Consider the following 22,500-nt stretch of genomic DNA (forward strand, 5'->3'; position numbering starts at 1 on the left):
TTGTATGGCGGGGTAACAAAAATATATATATATATATATATATATATATACTTTGTCGGGTTAACTATTATATTTTACAATTTCCTAATCTTAGTAATACATATACATAAAGACCAAGTGAGGTATACACAGGGTGGTTTCTAGACGATTTTTTGGGTCGTTCTAACTTCACATCCCTTGTGCTCATTACAACACTAAAAGGAGTGTGCAACTAGGATCTAACTAGCTCCATAGTCATTACTTAGTAATATATATATATATAATACATATATATATACACATATATGTATATATATTAAACACACACACTCACCCAGTGGCGGATTTAGGGGGGGGGGGGGCAACTGGGGGTTTCCCCTCCCTCGCTGCTCTGTAACTGGTATGTCGCCCCCTGTTGGAAATGACATTTGATATACTGACAGAGTAACCTCATGGGCTTCACCGTTCTTGGATCATCATTCTCACTGTCTAATCATTATAAAACAAATCATTGTATAACAAAGAATGACGCTCTTTCTCTGTCGAGGTAGTGGCAGAGTATAAAAAGTAAAAAGTATAAAAACTTTCCATAAACAATTTTCAAACCACTCAAAGTAAGCATGACCTACAGTGTAAACTAAGGTGATTTTCTACAGCAACATATTGATGGTACAATATCAATCAGTTACAAAAGGTTTATAAGCACCCCTCTTTATCAACTGCCCCCCCTTCAGAATAGTTCTGGATCCGCCCCTGCATTCACCCGTGTATATATATACATATATATATATATATATACATATATATATATATATATATATATATATATATATGTATATATATTATATATATATATATTATATATAAATTTATATACATATATAAATATATAATATATATATGTTTGTGTATATATATGTATATGTATATATAAAGCATAAATATATATGTATATTTATATATATATGTATATATACATATATTTAAAGTATAAATATATATATATGTATGAATATATATATTTACATATATGTGTGTGTGTGTGTGTGTGCGTGTGTGTGTGTGTGTGTGTGTGTTTATATATATATATATATATATATATATATATATATATATTTATATATATGTGTGTGTGTGTGTGTGTTTTATATATATATATATATATATATATATATATATATATATAAGTTTGAATATATATAAGTATGTATATGTGTGTGTGTGTGTGTGTGTATGTGTATATATATATATATATATATATATATATATATATATATATATATAAATGTGCACGTAAGAGAGGTTGGGAATACTGCTGTCACTAGATGTGAGCGAGACGCGAGATGGACTTTGGGCGGGTCAATGAAAGGGGTCTTACCTTGCTGGTTTATTGTTGAAGATAGATATGAGAGCTGCCAAGAGACCCCCGTCTCCACGGGCTTTTATTCCCGTGCGAAAAAAGAAATCCGGGCGACATCTGCATCCTGTCCAAGGAGAAGGGCAGCTGCTGGGACTGAGGTGTGAAATGTACCATCCGGTCTTACTACATATTGTTGACATCGCTCGGCTATACGTAAGGCTCGTCCTCGAGCCGTCTGCAATGCTTGAAACACTGCAGTAGCACACAGGGATACAGATTCTGTTTGGTATCTGCAGATGGTTCCTAGTGATCCGATGGTCGCTAGGGTCGCACCTCAGTGCGAAGGTTTCGCACTGAGGTGCAACATTAAGTAGCGAGGAGTCAGTTGTCCTAATAAGTGTAACAGGCCAGTTAAAATAACTAAGGAGGAGGATAATAATATGTTTATCAATCACCTTATTAAGTTGGAAGAAAAAGGAAAGAATAATAAGAACAATTTGTCACAAGAAAGTAATGTGTCAAGTAAGGTGTTGATTACCTGGATTTGTCAAGATTAGCGAGTTCAATAGAGTACCATCATATTGAAAAGAGAAAAACTAATTGGACAAGAATTCCACATCTTTGGGCTAAGTCAGGGGTTCCCAACCAGGGGTGCTCGCACCCCCTGGGGGTGCGAGACATAATTCCATGGGGTGCGAGAAGCAGGCTTGTAACTTTTAAGAAATTTCCTTAGTTTAAGGAAATTTTAGCACTTTTAAGGATATGATATTTATTACTCTCCTGCGGTCTTTTTGTTTGCTTTTGCAGTGGATTTCATTTCTTTGGTAAAACAAAACCGTGGTATCTCCAGTTCCTGTTTTTAGCATGTATAAAATGAAGGGGGTGCGAGGTCAGATAATTTTTTTTAGGGGTGCAAAAGTAAAAAAAGGTTGGGAACCACTGGGCTAAGTAATTACAATATTGAAGAGAGAAAAATTAATTGGACAAGAATTCCATATATTTGGGTTAAATAACCTAATATAAATGCTTCGAACACATAGGCAGCTGGGCCTGAACTTCAATCTAACAGTGTCAATCGTATGAGCGGAGGTATGCAGCGAGGGCAGGATTCCTTCGTTTACGGCCATGAGCCGGGCTTAAAATTAACTTGCGGTGATAATCTAAAAGTGCGCGTCTCGTGCGCTCTTTTCATATGAGCGCAATTTTAGGTGCGCCGGGCGCAAGATTCCTTCATTTACGGTCATGAGCCGGGCTTCAAATTAGCTTGCGGTGATAATAACTACGTAAGCCTACATAAAGTATGGTGTGTAGTGCATTACTAGCATTACAGTTTTTTGCAACAGAAGAAACTACCATCAGTTGGATACAGGTTACATAATCGCCAATACCTTAAACTAAAGAAGCATAAATTCAATTCACAGGGATGGCACTTAGTAAAATTCATAATCCTAAAGTGAAATCCGTGTAGAGTGGGCAGGTAGGTCGATTAGAGGTTAGTCAGGTAATCTAAATCTATGCGTGAATGAGCGGCCTATTAGCCCAGCAAGTAGAAGGAAATAATGATACAACAATATACGTGTATACACAGAATATGACAATACATAAGTGGTAATAAAGTAATTACTAATAGGTATAACATATAAGAGAAAAAAATGATCTCATTAATTCGGAAACAATAAACATGAATGATATGATGGTAACAAACGAACATAACAATAATTAAGCTCGTAGGTAAATAATATATATTAAACTGTGCGATCTGGGGATAAAATGATAAAAGACAGAAAAACACTACTAATACAATATACCATTTAAGAGATGATTAGGGCTGGGGAATGAGGTGTGGCGTAAGGGTATGTCACTTTGAACTCAGTGTGTGACTTTGTTTGTTGTGATAAAAAAAAAAAAAGAAAAAAAAAAAGTTGATAGCGAGAAGTTATGTACTATATAGCTAGTAGTTTGTGTTCGTTCAGTGGCAAGTACTTCAATATGAAAGGAGGCAACTTGTATGCAAGGTGTAGGTGGGTATAGGGAGGACAATAGTTAATATGGCGCTGATGGGTACACTTACTTTTAATAATAACAAGGAAGTATTGGTGGTGGTAGGTAGAACTGAGATTGGGGCGGGTCAATTAAAGGGGTCTTAGCTTGCTGGTCTATTGTTGAAGATATATATGAGAGCCGCCAAGAGGCCCGTGTACATGGGTGGAGGACGAGGTGGTGAAGCTGGACCCTGTGTGGCTTGGCCTGTCTGTCGTGTCTCTCCCCCTCCATCTTACGTACGTCCCCTTTTATGCGGCGGTTTCCTTCGACGTCGGATGTTTATTCCTGTGTGAAAAAAGAGAGCCGGGTGACATCTACATCCTGCCCATGGATAAGGGTAGCTGCTTGGACGGAGGTGTGAAGTGTATCATCCAGTCTTACTACGTATTGTTGACAATATATATATAGATAGATAGATAGATAGATATAAATATATATAGATATAGATATATGAATATATATATATATATATAGTATATATAGTCATATATAGATAAATCAAATAGCTAGATATATATGTATGTATACATATATATATATACATATATATATATATATATATATATATATATATATATATATATATATATATATATATATATCTACGTGTGTATGTGTGTTTGTGTGTGCATGTATGTATGTATAATATATAAGAATATATCTATAAATAAATGTATATATACACACATATACGGTTATTATATATACTTATTTGATTACATATATGTATATATATTTATATATACACATATATATGTATATATACTATCATCATCATCAAGGGGGCTAACGCCGATTGGGGTGCATGGCCTCATCAAACTTCGATTTTAGCCACGAGGGTCCCTCATGGCGAGTCTCCAGGCAGGCCCTCGACCCATCTCTTACTCCTGCGACAGGTCTCGTCGAGCTGCCCAAGCAATGACCTCCTAGGTCGTTCCACGGGCTTCTTCCACCCAGTATTGTATCGCAGAGAGACAACCTGATGGTCACGGTCATCTACGGGGAAACGAGGTAGGTACCCATATAGCCTGACTTGATGATCCTGGATTATGCAAGTAGCAGGTCCCATGCCAGTCTCACGGTGTAGCCGTTGGTTGGACACATGGTCCTGCCAATTGGTCCCCATAATCCGGTGAAGTGACTTCTTATAAAAGGTATCAAGAGGAGATTGATTTGATTATCTAAAATTATCTGCCGCATCAACAGCTAAGGTCATTAGCGGCGAACACCTTGTTAGACTGAAACATATTAAAATATTTAAACGTTAAAACTCTATCAATAAATATCATAAATAACAATAAATATTATATTAAAAATCAAAGCATAAATATTATGCTCTAAATGTCTAAAAAACTATTGCATAAACATTATGCATAACTAAATTTTATTGAAAATATTAGTTTCCCTAAGGAAACTAATAAGACCTTCTATGTCACAATCCCCCCCCCCCCCCCAATACATTTTTCATTGTATATGGGGGAGACAAGTACCTTCCTCTTTGGTCTGAGAATGTTGCACATCTTTCCATTACATGTGCGACCGTTAATGGCTCTTGGCATTCCTCACAGCGTGCTTCACTTTTAGTCATCATCGGCCCAAGAGTCAGTCTTGTGTGCCCGATTCTCAGCCTTGTTATTACAACTTCTACTTGTCTGTTATGGTGCATGCTGGTCACCCAACTGCCAAGGTCATCTCTAATCTCTCGCAGTTTATTTCTAGAGGTATGCCTCCATTGTTCCCTCCATTTATCACGAAGACAACTCCTGATGCTGGGTTTCAAGTCAGTGTGTGGGAGAGGAAAACGAGCATCACAGGGCTGAGTTGCAGCTGCCTTGGCCTTCTGATCAGCTCGTTCATTCCCACTGATACCAAAATGTGCTGGCAGCCAACACAGAGTTATCTTTTTACGTGCTGACATCAGTGCAAGCCAATCTTGAACCTCCCTCACCACTGGGTGTGACGAGTTTAAGGTCTTGATTGCTTGCAGGGCACTACGAGAGTCACAATATATTACAACGGAATGGTTTGTAAGATCTCTAGTCATCTTGACTGCTGCAAGGATGGCATGTAACTCTGCAGTGAAACTCGAGGCTGATCGAGAAAGACTGCCAGATACAGTCTTCCTTCTGCTTACTGCTGCAAAGCCCACACCATTTTCAGATTTCGAACCATCTGTATATATTGCATATGATCCTTGGTACTTAGAAATGTGTTGAAGAAATATCTCTCTGACTTCGGCTTCGAATCTCTCCCCTTTCCCGATTCCGACCAAATCGAGCTCGACTTGATTAGTCCAAGGGGGGACTTGGGAAGTTCCAACAGCCAGAACCTTTGTGAGATTTAAATTAAGATTTTCCACAAGATTCCTCATTCTCCTACCATAGGATCGGCTATCCTCAAGGGGGTTGAAAACCAATCTGGATGTAGGAGATCCCAGAATCCTTTGTAGTCTCGTGTAGTAAATCAGGTTCATGTAGTTCCTGTGTAATGAAAGAGGTGGTTCTCCACATTCAACATACAGGGACTCCACAGGTGAACACCTGAAAGCCCCTATACAGATTCTCAGAGCTTCATTATGAACCGAGTCCAACATCCGGAGAACAGTGGGAGTTGCAGATGAATAAGCCTCACATCCATAGTCAAGTTTACTACGAATAAGCGCTCGTTAAAGCCGCAGAAGCGTTGTGCAGTCTGCACCCCAAGATAGGTGTGAAAGAACCCGCAAAATACTAAGCGCTTTTGTAGCTTTCACCTTCAACTGTTTAATGTGAGGCACCCATGTAAGCCTTGAGTCAAAAATTAGACCCAAGTACTTTACCTCTTGGACAAAATGCAGTGGGTTTGCTCCTAAATAGAGGGAAGGATGGAACTTTTCCCGTTTGTGGAAATGCATAGCCATGGTCTTGCTTGGAGAAAATTTGAACCCATGGTATGTTGCCCATTGCACAACCTGATTTATTGCAGTCTGCATGTGCCCCCGCACATCCTGTAAGCTTCCTCCCGAGCAGTAAAGTGTAAAGTCATCCACATACAGACTACATGAGACAGCACTTGGAACGACCTTTACGATGTCATTTATAGCAATGGCAAACAGGGTCACACTTAAGACACTCCCTTGTGGGACCCCTTCTAGCTGGTCTTCCAGGTTAGAGAGGCTGTTTCCCACCCTCACTCTAAACTTCCTGTCAGCAAGGAAGCTTTGTATGAAGGTAAGCAATGCTCCTCTTAAACCAATGTCATACAGCTTCATGAGTATGCCATGCTTCCAAGTAGTATCATAAGCCTTTTCATGGTCAAAGAAGACTGCTAACATATGACGTCGCTGTGTGAAGGAATTCTGTATAGCAGTTTCCATCCTTGCAAGTGAATCTGTGGTCGATCTCAGTTTTCTAAACCCATATTGATATGGAGTCAGTACGTTTTCCTTTTCTAGCAGCCATGTCAACCTGAGGTTTACGATTTTCTCCATCAACTTGCAAATGCAGCTGGTAAGATAAATTGGTCTATAATTCCCTGGTATAGAAGCATCCTTGCCAGGTTTAGGGACAGGAATGATTATAGCTTCTTTCCATGTGGATGGCACTGTGCCCTCCCTATAGATCCTATTGAATAGATCCAACAGGAACGTTTGGGAACTCTCCGGTAAGTGAGATATCATTTGGTATGGAATATCGTCATTTCCTGGGGCAGTCTTACGGCAGAGCTGCAAAGCAGAGTCCATCTCCTTACGCAAAAATGGAAAGTTGTATGGAAGTTCTGCTGCAGTGCTACTGAAGAACGACACTGGATGTCGTTCCTGTTCATCCCGAAGAGTGGAGAATCGGGCAGTGTAAAATGCTCCAGAGATCTCTGCCATGGATTTTGCCAGCTCATTTGCAACATCTGTTTTGTCTGTCAGGATTATACCATCTATTTTCAAAGCAAGTGGTGATATGGATGTGCTCTTTCCAGGGATCTTACGCACCTTGTCCCATACCCATGCTAAGGGAGTCCTAGAGTTAATTAAAGAGACATATTGTCTCCATGATGTCCACCTAGCCTCCTTTAGCAATCGCCTGGCCTTAGCTCTGGTCTTTTTGTACTGGATCAAGGTTTGATCGCTTGGGCGTCATTTCAACTGCCTTAATGCTGCTTTTCTTGCTCTGACAGCTTGTTGGCATTCATCAGACCACCATGGTACCGGAGGTCGACGGTACTGCCCGCTACTTCTGGGAGTTGAAGCTTCTGCTGCAAGGTGAATTCGTGATGTGAAGTGATTAACAGCATCTTGAACACACTGGAAATCACTCACAGATCCTTGCAATACTGCAGTTGATCTAAAAAGATTGCAGTCTGCATGTTCAAGTCGCCATCTCTGCACTCCATTGGCTGGAATACCATTCACCTTCTCCAAAAGTATTGGATAGTGGTCACTTCCATGTAAGTCTTCCATGACCTGCCAAGTGAAATTCAACTGTGAATCAGGTGAACCAATTGACAGGTCAATATGGGAGAATGTCCCAGTTTGAATTTGGAAATGTGTGGGTGCATCACTGTTCAGTAAAACTGCATCTACTCTTGAGAACAAGGACTCCAAGGCCCTTCCTCGAGGGTTGCACAAAGTGTTGAAGTCTCCCAAGAGTAGAAATGGATGAGGCAACTGCCCAAGTAAATCTTCCAAATCATCTATTTTGAGATTATGTGGAGGGAGGTAGATGGATGCAACAGGTCGTGTCAAGCCTATTCTCACAACCTTCACCTGCAGTGTCGTCTGCAGGTGGATGGCCTGGAAGGGAGTATCCTGACGTACCATCACTGCTACTCCTCCATGAGGTCCATTATCAAAGGTCCCGTAATGGGCTTGAACTTGGAATCCTCTCAGGGAAATTGGACGATTTTCCCTGATCATAATCTCTTGTAGGGATACACAAACCTGATTACATGAAACTATCAGATATTGCAGTTCTTCCCATTTTGCATAAATTCCCTGACAATTCCATTGGATTAGGGTATCCAGTTCTTCAGGTTGACAAACTACTTCATAAGGTGTTTGGCAGCACCTGTGGTTAAGGCCCGCCCCACACCTTTAGGCTGTCCCTTTCCAGCATCTTGGGAGTACCTTTTGATGGGTTGTCTAACTGTGGAACTAGTTTCCACAGGCTTCCTTTGGACAGGCTCAGAATTTCTTTGCTTGGGCAAAGGACGGACCTGAGCCTTTGGTTCAGGAGCATTCTGTCTAGCAGCGGAGGCCCCTGTGGATGTGGTAGCCTCAGGAGCCCTGCCTGGTGGCTCCAAAGACCCGACTATATGAAGAGTCTTTTGAACAGGCTCAGGATTCCTCTGCCTGTGCAAATGGCGTACCTGAGCCTTTACTTCAGGGGGATTCTGCTTAGCAGCAGAGGCCCCCGTGGATGTGGTGGCAGCTGAAGCTGTCACCGTTGAGGCCTCTGAAGCCTTAACTGATGGCTCCAAAGACCTTACATTGGGAGGAGGAGTCTCCTCAATAGACCCTTCATTCCTACTCCGTTTCTGGTGCAACTCACCAGAGGCACTTTCATCATTTGCGGACTGAAGTTTAAAGATAGTGGCAGTGTGTGTGGTGTTAGAAGTATTGGAGGGTAAGGGATGGCGGGAAGGAGGATGGGCCAGAACTGAGGCAAAGGACTTACCCGGCTGTGCAAACAGCACACGAGCACGTCGCTTTGCTTCTGCAAAACTAACTTTCACCTTGCTCCTTATTACCAATACTTCTTTTTCAAAATTGTACAATTTACATTGCTTAGAAGAAGCTTCATGAACTTCTTTGCAGTGGTAACAGCACATTGGACCTGGACAGTTATCATCTCCCTGATGACCTGTTGTACCACATTTCACACATACCCTTGGTTGTCCATTTTCCTTAAAAGTGTTGGCTCCATGACCATAACCCTGGCAGTGGAAGCACTGCATAGGGTTGGGCACATATGGCTTTACCTTGAGGTGGTACCATGCCAATTTAACTGATTCAGCTATGACTAACGATTCAAAAGTTAGAAGAAGAGCTGGTGTCGACTGTTCTAAACCATCAACTTTCTTCTTAAAACGTTTTACTGCCACTACATTAAAATTCTTTAGTTCTTCTAACAGTTTCTCCTCAGAATACCTCATCAGGTCTCGGGAAAAGACAATTCCCCTACACTGATTGAGGGTTTTGTGAGGAGAACATGAGACTTGAGCCCAAGGAATGTCGCATATTGCACGCAGACGGTCACTCTCGTCTGGTGACGAAAGCTCAACCATCAGACTACCATCTCGCTGTGGGGTTATGCGAGGATCACGTTGACATACCTTAACTATCTTCCGATGTACTTCAAAAATATCAAGATCCATGATAGATACGCCATCAATGGTCTTCACTACATGGATTGAGGAGGACTTTTCTCCTTCTTACCTGGTTTGGGAGCTCGTGAACCATTACGATTTCCATTCTTGCCCTTTGGAATCTGGTAAGGTTCCAGAGTGACAATATGTGATGTTCTAGATGGATTGGCCGGGGGATTGCGAAGGTCGTCAGGGAGAGAGCAAGTTCATTGTAAATTTGCAGAAATCATACAAATTATAAATCTTCATTTCCTTACCCCCCCCCCCCCCACCATGGAGTCCAACGAGGGGAAGCTATAATCGGGACTCAAATTTTCCCAACAGCCACAGGGGTAGTGAGGAAATATACGCAATCACTATTACAGTGCTGATGGTAGTCGCGGGACCTGTGCGCTACCGACTGGACAGTGCCTGCTTGACCCTAGCCATATTTGACCAGCCGATTGACTTGCCCGGGCCTTGATCAAGCCACCCGTCTAATCAGAATAGAGGACCAAAGAGGTGTTGCTAGCTGCAGGGCGCAGCGTGCCGCATCGCTCAACCTCCAGGACTCCTGTCTCCTGATAATACGGAACGCCACGCACGGCAAACACACGTGGGATAGTTCTCCCTGGCCCAAGATGGAATGAACCAGGGGTGGGTGCACCATCCCCTCTCATAGGCCTTGGTGCACCAGGAAGCCATTTTGTCTCATCCCTCACTGGTGACCCCTCCAGTATGGGTAGCCCTCTGGTCCGGCTCACCAGTTCATTGGGACCTCAAGCCCCCCCACCGCGGCAAGGCGGCTTCCGTTAGGGGGGTATCAAGACGAGACTCCAAGGCACTAGATAGCGTCCAAATTTCGCTTCCATAGAGCAAAACTGGCAGTATCAAGGCCTTGAAGACATGTAGCTTTGTCCTTCTGCATAGGTATCGACATCTCCAAATACTCTTGGTGATCGAGTTCATGCTGCCAGACCAATCCTTCTACTGACTTCTTTGTCTGACAGCCCAGAGATTTGGAATACACTATCAAGGTATACAATTGTCTTTGTGAGTTCAATGTCCTCACTGCAAGCATGGATCGACTGAACAAGTTAGCCCGAACAGGTCTGTTGTGGACTTCCCAGACTGCCCTGGTCTCTGGTACCTTAGTAGGTGTTTGCAGATCCATTTCAGAAGAATGTGGGCGAAAACCTTGCCTGGTATACTGAGCATTGTAATGCCACGGTAGTTCCTACAGTCCTAACGATTCTCTTTCCCGTTCCAGAGAGAGATAACCACACCCCCCAACAGGTTAGGGGAAATGGAACCAGACTGCCAGTTGGCAATCAAGAATGCATGCAAACCCCATGCCATAGGTTGACCCCCAACCTTTAGCGGTTCAGCAGGGATAACATATATGCCTTTGGCTTTTCCACTCTTCAACTTATAAATTGCCATCCTAAACTCAATTATGGTAGGATTGATGGATCATTTAAAATTATCTGCCGCATCAACATCTAAGCTCATTAGCGGCAGCCATTTGTTAGATTGAAATGTAAAAATATTTAAAAATTTATCAATAAATTTCTTATGAATTACAATAACTATTATATTAAAAATCAAAGAATGAATAATATTATCTAAATGTATAAAATTATTACGAAAACACTATGTATAATTAAATTTTAGTGTTAGAATGTTGCACATTTTCCCACTACCTGTACAACCATTAATGGCTCTTTGCATTCTTCACTGCATGCGTCACTTTTAGCAATCATTGGCCCATGAGTAATGATTGCTTGTGTGTCCGTTAATACAACTACTTATTGACTGGGATGGATGCTGGTCACCCAACTGCCAAGCCCTTCTTGAATCTCTCACAGTTTCTTTCTAGAGGTCTGCTTCCATTTAATGCGAAGACAACTCCTGAGTTTCAAGTCAGTGTGTGGGAGAGGAAAACAAGCATCACAGGGCTGAGCGACCTTGACCTTCTGATGACCTCGCTCATTCCCACTGATACCAACATGTGCTGGCACCCAACACAGAGTTATCTTTTTGCGTGTTGACATCAGTACAAGCCAATCTTGAACCACCACTGGATGTGATGAGTTTAAGCTCTTGTTTGCTTGCAAGGCACTGCAAGACTCACAATATCCTACAATAGAATGATTTGTAAAATCACTAGTCATCTTGACTGCTGCAAGGATGGCATGTACCTCTGCAGCAAAGATTGAGGCTGCTAGAGAAAGACTGCCAAATGCAGTCTTCCTTCTGCTCACTGCTGTAAAGCCCAAACCATTTTCAGATTTTGAAGCCACCTGTATGTACTGCATCTGATCCTTGGTACTTAGAAGGTGTTGAAGAAATCTCTTTCTGACATCTGTTTTGGATCTCTCCCCTTTCCCAATTCCGATCAAATCCAGCGCGACTTGATTGATCCAAGGGGGGAATTGGGGAGTTCCAACAGCCAGAACCTTAGTAAGATTAAAATTAAGATCTTGCACAAGATTCCTCATTTTCCTACCATAGGATTGGCTATCCTCAATGGGGTTGAAAACCAATCTGGATGTAGTAAATCAGGTTCATGTAGTCCCTTTGTAATGGAAGAGGTTGGTCTCCACAGGTGAAGACCTTAAAACCCCTGTACAGATTCTAGGAGTTGCAGATGATTAATCCTCACATCCATAGTCAAATTTACTACGTATAAGCACTCTGTAAAGCAGCAGAATCAATGTGCAGTCTGTACCCCAAGATATATATATAATGGATCAAGGTTACATGGTTGGGCGTCATTTCAACTGCCTTAATGCAGTTTTTCTTGTTCTTGTTCTCCGGTACAGTTGTGGTCTACTACTACTACTACTTTTGCGAATGGATACTTCTGCTGTAATATGAATTCGTGATGTGAAGTGATTAATAGCATCAGATATTATTCACAGATCTTTGCAATACTGCAGTTGATCTTGAAAGATTTTTGTCTGCACGTTCAAATCGCCATCTCTGCACTCCATTGGCTGGTATACCATTCACCTCACCCAGAAGTATTGGATAGTGGTCGCTTCCATGTAAGTCTTCCATGACCTGCCAAGTGTTATTTAATTGTAAACCAAATGATAGGTTAATATTGGAGAATGTCCCAGTTTGAATTTGGAAATGTGTGGGTGTGTCACTGTTCAGTAAAACTGCATCTACTCTTGAGAACTAGGACTCCACTGCCCTTTCTCGAGGGTTGCACAAAGTGTCTCCCCAGAGGTGATGCCGACCACTGAAGTCTCCCAAAAGTAGAAATGGATGAGGCAACTGCCCAAGTAGATCTTTCAAATCATCTATGTTGAGATTATGTGGAGGAAGGTAGATGGATACAACAGTGTGAGGTGGTGTCAAGCCTATTTTCACAGCCTTCACCTGCATTGTCATCTGCAGGTGGATGGCCTGGAAGGAAATATCCTGACATACCATGACTACTACTCCATGAGGTCCATTATCAAAGGTCCCATAATGGGCTTGAACTTGAAATCCTCTCAGGGAAATTGGACGATTTTCCCTGGTCATAATATCTTGTAGTCATACACAAACTGGATTACATGAAGCTCTCAAATGTTTCTGTTCTTCCCATTTTGCATGAATTCCCTGACAATTCCATTGGATATCCAATAGGTTATCCAGTTATTCAGGTTGACTACCTACTTCTTGATAAGGTATTTGGTAGCACCTTAAAGGCCCATCCCACACCTTTAAGCTGTCCCCATTCTAGCATCTTGGGAATACCTTTTGATGGGTTGTTCACCTGTTGAACTAATTTCCACAGACTTCCTTTGGACAGGTTCTGAACCCTGTCTGATGGCTCCAAATATCTTACTTTGGGAGGAGTTACTTCAATAGACCCATCACTCCTGCTCCATTTCTGGTAGAACTCACTGGAGGCAGTTTCAGCATTTGAGGACAGGTTTAAAGGTAGTGGCAGAGTGTGTAGTGGAAGAAGTATTGGAGGGTAAGGATTGGCAGAAAGCAAGACGAGTTAGAATTAAGGACTTACCCGGTTGTGCAAACTGCACACAGGAATGTCCCTTTGCCTCTGTAAAACTAACTTTTTTCCTTGCTCCTTATTACCAATACTTCTTTTTCAATCTAGTGCCTTTTACATTGGTTAGAAAAAGCTTTATAATCTTCTTTGTAGTATATTGGACCAGGAATGTTGTCATCTCCTTGATGACCTGTTGTACCACACTTTACACAATCTTGGTAGTCCAAAACGTCAAGAGTTGGCTCCATGCCCATAACCCATGGTCACATATGGCTTTATCTTGAAGTGGTAAAATGCCAACTTAACTGATTCTGGAAAGACTAATGTTTCAAAAATTAGAAGGAGAGCTGGTGTTTACAGTTCCAAACCATCAACTTTCTTCTTAAAACATTTTACAGCCACTGCATTAAAATTCTTTAGTTTTTCTAACAGTTTCTCTTCAGAATACCTCATCAGGTCTCGGGAAATGCAATTCCGTTACACTGATCGAGTGTTTTATGAAAACATGAGACCTGAGCCCCAGGAATGTCACATATCACATACAGATGGTCACTCTCATCTGGTGATGAAACCTCAATTATCAGGCTACCATCTCACTGTGGGGTGATGCAAGGATTATGTTGACCGACCTCAACTATCTACTGATGTACTTCAAAATTAACAAGAACCATGATTGATATACCATCAGTGGTGTTCACTACTAGGTATTTACTATATTAGATACTTTCATATTTACCAGGAAAGATCTCCTTAATGGATTGAGAAGGACTTTTCTTCTTTTTTCTTGGTTTTGGAACTCAGGAACCATTACGATTCCCTTTCTTTCCCTTTGGAATTTGGTAAAGTTCCAGAGTGACAACATGTGACATTTCAGAGGGACTGGCCAGGGGATTGTGTAGGTCGTCAGGGAGAGTGCTAGTTCTTTTTAAATGTGTACAAATTCTACAAATTAGAATTCTTTTCCTCATCCCCCACCCACCATGGAGTCCAACGAGGGGAAGCTATAGTTGGGACTCAAAATCTCCCAACTTCCCCAGGGGTAGTGAGGAAATATAAGCAGTCAGTATTACAGGGCTGATGGCATTTGCGGGACCTATGTGCTACCGAGTGTACAGTGCCTGCTTGACCCTAACCATATTTGACCAGCTGATTGATTTGACCGAGCCTTAATCAAGCCACCCATCTAACCAGACTAAAGGACCATAAAGGTGTGTTGCTAGCTGCAGGGCACACCATGCAGCATCACCAGGACTCCTGTCTCCTGGTAATAATGGATGCTAGCACAGGTGGGAGAATTCTCCCTGGTCCAAGCTGGAATGAACCAGGGGTGAGTAAACCAGGAAGCCATTTTGTCTCATTCTTCACTGGTGATCCCTCCAGTGTGAGTAGCCCTCTGGTCCGACTCACCAGATCATTGGGACCTCAAGCCCCCCACTGCGGCTCCTGTTAGGCGGGAGTTAGGGTAGGAAGTTCCTTGCTCATGGGTGGGTCTGACACATGTATTGTGATACCACTTGCATACTCAGCCCAGCACTCACGAACAGCAACATGATCTGAGATGATCTGTCCATCCACTGAGAGGACTGCAGTCATCTGCAAGGAGGGCTTAGAGGACATAGGTCATTTACCAAGAAAAATGCTTTCAACCTCCTCAGCAAGATTCTTGATAAAATGTTCCTTGTCCTATCTCAGGACTGTCTGAGACCTATGCACAAAAGAGTAGTGGCAGTAAAACGTTTTAAGAAGAAAGTTGATGGGTTGGAACAGTCTACAACAGCTCTTCTAACTTTTGAATCGTTAGCCCTTCCTGATGCGTTGGCATGGTACTACCTCAAGGTAAATCCACATGTGCCCAACCATATGAAGTGCTTCCTCTGCCAGGGTTATGGGCATGGAGCCAACAGGTCATCAAGGAGATGACAACTGTCTTTACCCTCCAATACTTCTAACACCACACACTCTGCCACTACCTTTAAACCTCAGTCCTCAAAAGCTGAAACTGCCTCTGGTGAGTTGTTCCACCAGTAATGGAGTAGGATTGAGGGGTCTATTGAGGAAACTCCTCCCAAAGTAAGGTTTTTGGAGTCATCAGTGACAGCCTCAACGGTGACAGCTTCAGCTGCCACCACATCCACAGGGGCCTCTGCTGCTAGGCAGAATGCCCCTGAAGCAAAGGCTCAGGTACGTCCTTTGCACAGGCAGAGGAATCCTGAGCCTGTTCAAAACAATCCTCATAGAGTCGGGTCTTTGGAGCCACCAGGCAGAGGCCACCACATCCACAGGGGCCTCCGCTGCTAGACAGAATGCTCTTGAACCAAAGTCTCAGGTTTGTCCTCTGCCCAAGCAAAGAAATCCTGAGCCTGTCCAAAGGAAGCCTGTTGAAACTAACCATCAAAAGGTATTCCCAAGATTCTGGAAAGGGACAGCCTAAATGTGTAGGGCGGGCCTTAACCACGGGTGCTGCCAAACACCTATGAGCTGGTTTGTCAACCTGGAGAACTGGATACCCTAATCCAATGGAATTGTCGGGGAATTCATGCAAAATGGGAAGAACAGCAACATCTGATAACTTCATGTAATCCAGTTTGTGTATGCCTACAAGAGATTATGACCATGGAAAATTGTCCAATTTCCCAAGTTGAAGCCCATTATGGAACCTTTAATAATGGAACTCATGGAGGAGTAGCAGTGATGGTACGTCAGAATATTCCCCTCCAGCAGACGACACTGCAGATGAAGGCTGTGAGAATAGGCTTGACACGACCTTACACGTTGCATCCATCTACCTTCCTCAACATAATCTCAACATAGATGATTTGGGAGATCTACTTGGGCAGTTGCCTTCATGCAACACCCGAGGAAGGGCCTTGGAGTTCTTGTTCTCAAGAGAAGATGCAGTTTTACTGAACAGTGACACACCCACACATTTCCAAAGTCAAACTGAGACATTCTCCCATATTGACCTGTCATTTGGTTCACCTGATTCCCAGTTGAATTTCACTTGGCAAGTCATGGAAGCGACCACTTTCCAATACTTTTGGAGGAGGTGAATGATATTCCAGCCAATGGAGTGCAGAGATGGCGACTTGAATATGCGGACTGGAATCTTTTTAGATCAACTGCAATATTGCAAGGATCTGTGAATGATTTCCAGCGTGTTCAAGATGCTGTTAATCACTCCACATCAAGAATTCACATTGCAGCAGAGGCATCAATTCCCAGAAGTAGCGAGCAGTACTGTCGACCTCCGATACTGCCTGCTGATGAATACCAACAAGCTGTCAAAGCAAGAAAAGCTGCACTAAGGCAGTTGAAACGACGCCCAAGCGAGGCAACCTTGATCCAGTACAAAAATACCTGAGCCAAGGCCGGAAGAGTGCTAAAGGAGGCTAAACGGACGTCGTGCAGCCAGTATGTCTCTTTGATTAACTCTGGGACCCCCTTAGCATGGGTATGGGACAAGGTGCGTAAGATCGCTGGAAAGAGCACATCCATATCACCACCTGCTTTGAAAATAGATGGTATAATCCTGACAGACAAAACAGATGTTGTAAATGAGCTAGCAAAATCCATGGCAGAGATCTCTGGAGTATCTTACACTGCCCGATTCTCCACTCTTCGGGCTGAACAGGAACGACACCTAATATCGTTATTCAGTAGCACTGCCGCAGAACTTCCATACTATTTGCCATTTTTGCACAAGGAGATGGACTCTGCTTTGCAGTTCTGCCGTAAGACAGCCCCAGGAAGTGACGATATTCCATACCAAATGACATCTCGCTTACTGGAGAGCTCCCAAAAATTCCTATTGGACCTATTCAATAGGATCTATATGGGGGTAACAATGCCATCCACATGGAAAGAGGCTATAATCATTCCTGTCCCTAAACTTGGCAAGGATGCATACATACCAGGGAATAACAGACCAATTTCTCTCACCAGTTGTATCTGCAAGCTGATGGAGAAAATGTTAAACTTCAGGTTGACATGGCTGCTAGAAAAGGAAAACGTGCTGACCCCATATCAATATGGGTTTAGCCATGGATGCACTTGTGAGGATGGAAACTGTTATACAGAATTCCTTCACACAGCGAAGTCACATGTTAGCTGTCATCTTTGACTGCTAACTAAAGCTACGGTTAGACTGCCCATAGATTTCGTTGGAATCCAATGATTATCAGTGGGTTTTGGTTTAACTACGAAAAGAACTACGAAAAGATAATATGGATGCTTTATATTCCAAAGGACATCTTCTTGACTCACTTTCTCTAGAAGAGAGGTAATTGCCTCCGAATTCCACATTCTTATGACGAGAAGACGTTCTTCCTCTTTGAAAAAGGTGCGCGGTTGTTTATGTTCGTCGGTCAATTGAGGATACAAGATATATTGCATTGTTTTTGTTTGATTTTTTAAAATAATAATTCATATAAGTATATCTATGATAATTTATAATTATGATTATTAATTATAGATTACTTATATATATAATAATAATACTGCATAAAATATATAATTAGACTAATACCAGGTATACTATAGTCTCTCAACGAATATGATTTTTCCACTGGTCCATCGACAGACGATGGGGTGCCCATCGCTTCGGACGAGTGGACAAAAAAACAGTGGAATAAACCCACTCAAAATGATTGGATTTGATGAATCGATGGGCAGTGTAACCACGCCTTAACTGCTAACTTCAGGTTGACATGGCTGCTAGAAAAGGAAAACGTGCTAACCCCATATCAATATGGGTTTAGAAAATTTAAGGTCGACCATAGATGCACTTGTGAGGATGGAAACTGCTATACAGAATTCCTTCACACAGCAAAGTCACATGTTAGCAGTCATCTTTGACCTTAAAAACTCTTATGATACCACTTGGAAGCATGGTATACTCATGAAGCTGCATGACATTGGTTTAAGAGGAGCATTACCTACCTTCATAGAAAAGTATCCTTGCTGACAGGAAGTTTAGAGTGAGGGTGTGAAACAGTTTCCCTAACCTAGAAGATCTGATGGAAGGGATCCCACAAGGGATTGTCTTAAGTGTGACCCTGTTTGCCATCCCTGTTAATGACATTGTAAAGGTCGTTCCAAGTGCTGTCTCAGGAGGAAGCTTACAGGATGTGCAAGGACACATGCAGACTGCAATAAATCAGGTAGTGCAATGGTCAACATACCATGGGTTCAAATTTTCTCCAAGCAAGACCATGGTTATGCATTTCCACAAACAAGGAAAGTTCCATCCTTGCCTCCATTTAGGAGCAAACCCACTGTATTTTGTCCAAGAGGTGAAGTACTTGGGTCTAACTTTTGCCTCAAGGCTTACACGGGTGCCTCACATCAAAAAGTTTAAGGTGAAAGCTGCATTTAGTATTTTGCGGGTTTTTTCACACCTATCTTGGTGTGCAGATCGCACAACACTTATTCGTAGTAAACTTGACCATGGATGTGAGGCTTATTCATCTGCATCTCTCACTGTGGGCTTTGCAGCAGTGAGCAGAAGGAAGACTACATTTGGCAGTCTTTCTCTATCAGCCTCGATCTTCACTGCAGAGTTATATGCCATCCTTGCAGGAGTCAAGATGACTAGAGAGCTGACGAACAAGTCTACTGTAATATATTATGACTCTCGTAGTGCCTTGTAAGCAATCAAGAGCATAAACTCATTACATCCATTGGTGAGGGAGGTCCAAGATTGGCTTGAACTGATGCAGCACGTAAAAAGATAACTCTATGTTGGGTGCCAGTACATGTTCGTATCAGTGGGAATGAATGAGCTGATTGGAAAACCAAGGCAGCTGCCGTTCAGCCCTGTGATGCTCGTTTTCCTCCCCACAGACTGACTTGAAACCCCAGCATCAGGAGTTGTCTTCGTGATAAATGGAGGAAACAATGGAGGGATACCTCTAGAAACAAACTACGAGAGATTAGAGATAACCTTGGCAGTTGGGTTACCAGCATCCATCCCAACCGATAAGTAGAAGTTGTATTAACAAGGCTGAGAATCGAGCACACAAGACTGACTAATGGGCCAATGATGGCTAAAAGTGAGCCATGCTCTGAGGAATGCCAAGAGCCATTAACGGTCGCACATGTAGTGAAAAGAGGTGCAACATTCTCAGACCAAAGACGTAGGTACTTGTCTCCACCATATACACTGCAAAATGTATTGGGTGAGGATTGTGACACAAGGTCTTATTAGTTTCCTAAGGGAAACTAACATTTTCAATAAAATTTAATTATGCATGATGTTTATGCAATAATTTTATACATTTAAAGCATAATGTGTATGTTTTGATTATTAATTTAATATTTATTGTTATTTATAACATTTGTTGATGGATTTTTAACATTTTAAATATTTTAATATTTCAATCTAACAAGGTGAGCTGTTGACGCGGCAGATAATTTTAGATAATCAATCGATCAATCGCTTGTGGCAATTGTCTGCCACAGATGTGAGTTTAGCATAGACTGCGTCATTTACATCGAGTTTACAAACTTCGGTAGGAGCTACACAGCAATAAGAGACACAAAAGTCAAAATCATGTTTCAATACTCACCATCCAGTGTTACCTCAACTACCGAGAGGGCTGCCACCGCTACTCCCAAACGATCCTTTTCCCTAAAGAGCTGAGGTAAATGCTCATCCCGCCACAAGGACGCGGATGTTCCAAGTGCCTACCCAAATAGCTTGCCTGTGGTTAAGCCTCAGGCAGTCGTTACAGGTAAACGCCACCTGTGGCACCCCAGCCGATACTGCCTGAAATAAAGGGGGTTAGCAGATTGTGGGGTTCCCTTGTGATTTGCCCCACAGGCCTCATGCGCAGGCAGGACGAGTTCCCATCATGTCCCCCGGAATTTGCCCTCCGACAACCCGCCTCGCTCTGCTGGGTAGAAGGGACTATACTATGCCCTCCCCCAAGATATATGTGTGTGTGTGTGATTATTTATATATATATATATATATATATATATTTATATATATACATATATATGTAAATATATATACATATATATATATATATACATATATATATATATATATGTATATTTCTATGTATATATATATGTATGTATACATATACACATACATATGTATATATGTGTGTGTGTGTGTGTAATTATAAATATATATATATATATAAATATAAATGTATACATATATACTCATATATAGCATCATCATCAGCCAGTATCAATCCACTACAGGACGTAGGCCTCTACAGTTGTTTCCAGCTTTTTCTGTCTAGCGTTTTTTATTTCCACCCTTGGCCCCAAAATTTCGTCATTTCATAACGCCATCTTGTCATTGGTCTGGCCCTTGGCCTCTTCATTTTATCTATACCCCAGTCTTTTATTTCCTCTGTCCATCTGTCTTCCTGTCTCCGACATATATGACCTGTCCATTACCATTTCTTCTTTTTGATGCTCCCAAGTGTATTTTACACTTTTGTCTATTCCCAGATACATGCCACCCCCATCTGATCTTTAAGGCTAATTCACAGCATCAACCTTTCAATCCTTCTCAGAGTACTTATTAGTTTCCTCTCCAGTAATTTGCTTGTAGTGCATGTTTCTGATCCATAGGTCATAACCGTGAGGACGTATTGGTTAGACTTTTCTTTTTAAACATAATGGCAAGAAACCTCTTAGTATGCTACTGTGTCTGCCGAAGGCACTCCAGCCTAGGCTGATACATCGCTTCCTCTTCGCTAGATGTATTTATCTGTATGAGTTGCCCTAGATATATATACTTGTTCACTGCCTCTAGTGCTTCGCCTCGTACATGTATCTGTTCGAATTGAAATCTACTTAGTGTTTTTATTGTCCATCCTAAGTCCAACTTTCAGAGTTTCTCCATTCAGATTATTGTTAATTTCTGCAGTCCATTTGCTGATTCACTGAAGAGAACAATATCATCTTCAAATCTTAGATTCTTTAGGGAGTTGTGTACTATTTTGATAGCCTTTCCGTTCCACCGTAGCTTCTTGAATATTTCCTTAAGGCAAGGTAAAAACAGTTTTGGTGAGATAGTGTCGCCCTGTCTAACACCTTTTTTAGTTTCTGTGTGGAGCTTGTGGTTGCTGTCCCATCTTCGTTTATATCTTCCAATATTTTACAATAGACCTCCTCCATTCCTTGTCTTCAAATAGCTTCTAATGCTGCTGGTAAATGCCTTTTCGTAATCGATGAATGACGTATATAGGGGTCTCCCATATTCGTTTATTTATTCTCTTATTTGGGTGAGCGTCTGTATGTGGTCTGTTGAGAATCCTACCGCGGAAGCCTGTCTGTTCTCTAGACTGATAAGAATCCAGTGTTATAGGTGCGAACAGTTTGTAAATAACTGAAAGAAGGCTCATGGGTTGGTAAGTTTTTAGATCCTTTCTATCCCCTTTATTACGTAGCAAAATATGTTTTGCATTTTTCCACGATTTCTTATTTTTTCGTTGAGAAGGCATTTGTTGCAATTTCTCCTGCATCAATTATAAGGTCTATGCTAACTCTGTCTTCATTCTCTTCATGCCTTTAAACGCTCTTCTTACTTCTTCTGTTGTGATGTTAGGTACGTCTCTAGTTATCGCGTTAGTTTCTATCCGTACATGTTCATATGAGTTGTAAAGATCCCTGTAAAAGTCTTCCACTACTCTTATGATTTCATTCTTGTTACCACTAGTATGTAATTACAGTATATCACAAATTCAGGTAGGTTTAAACAGCGTTACCATAAAGTGACATGCATAATCAGCCATTCGACAGAAGATCCGCCAGATCTATGTATTAA

This window comes from Penaeus chinensis, chromosome 18 (assembly GCF_019202785.1).
Source record: "Penaeus chinensis breed Huanghai No. 1 chromosome 18, ASM1920278v2, whole genome shotgun sequence".
Classification (NCBI taxonomy): Eukaryota; Metazoa; Arthropoda; class Malacostraca; order Decapoda; family Penaeidae; genus Penaeus; species Penaeus chinensis.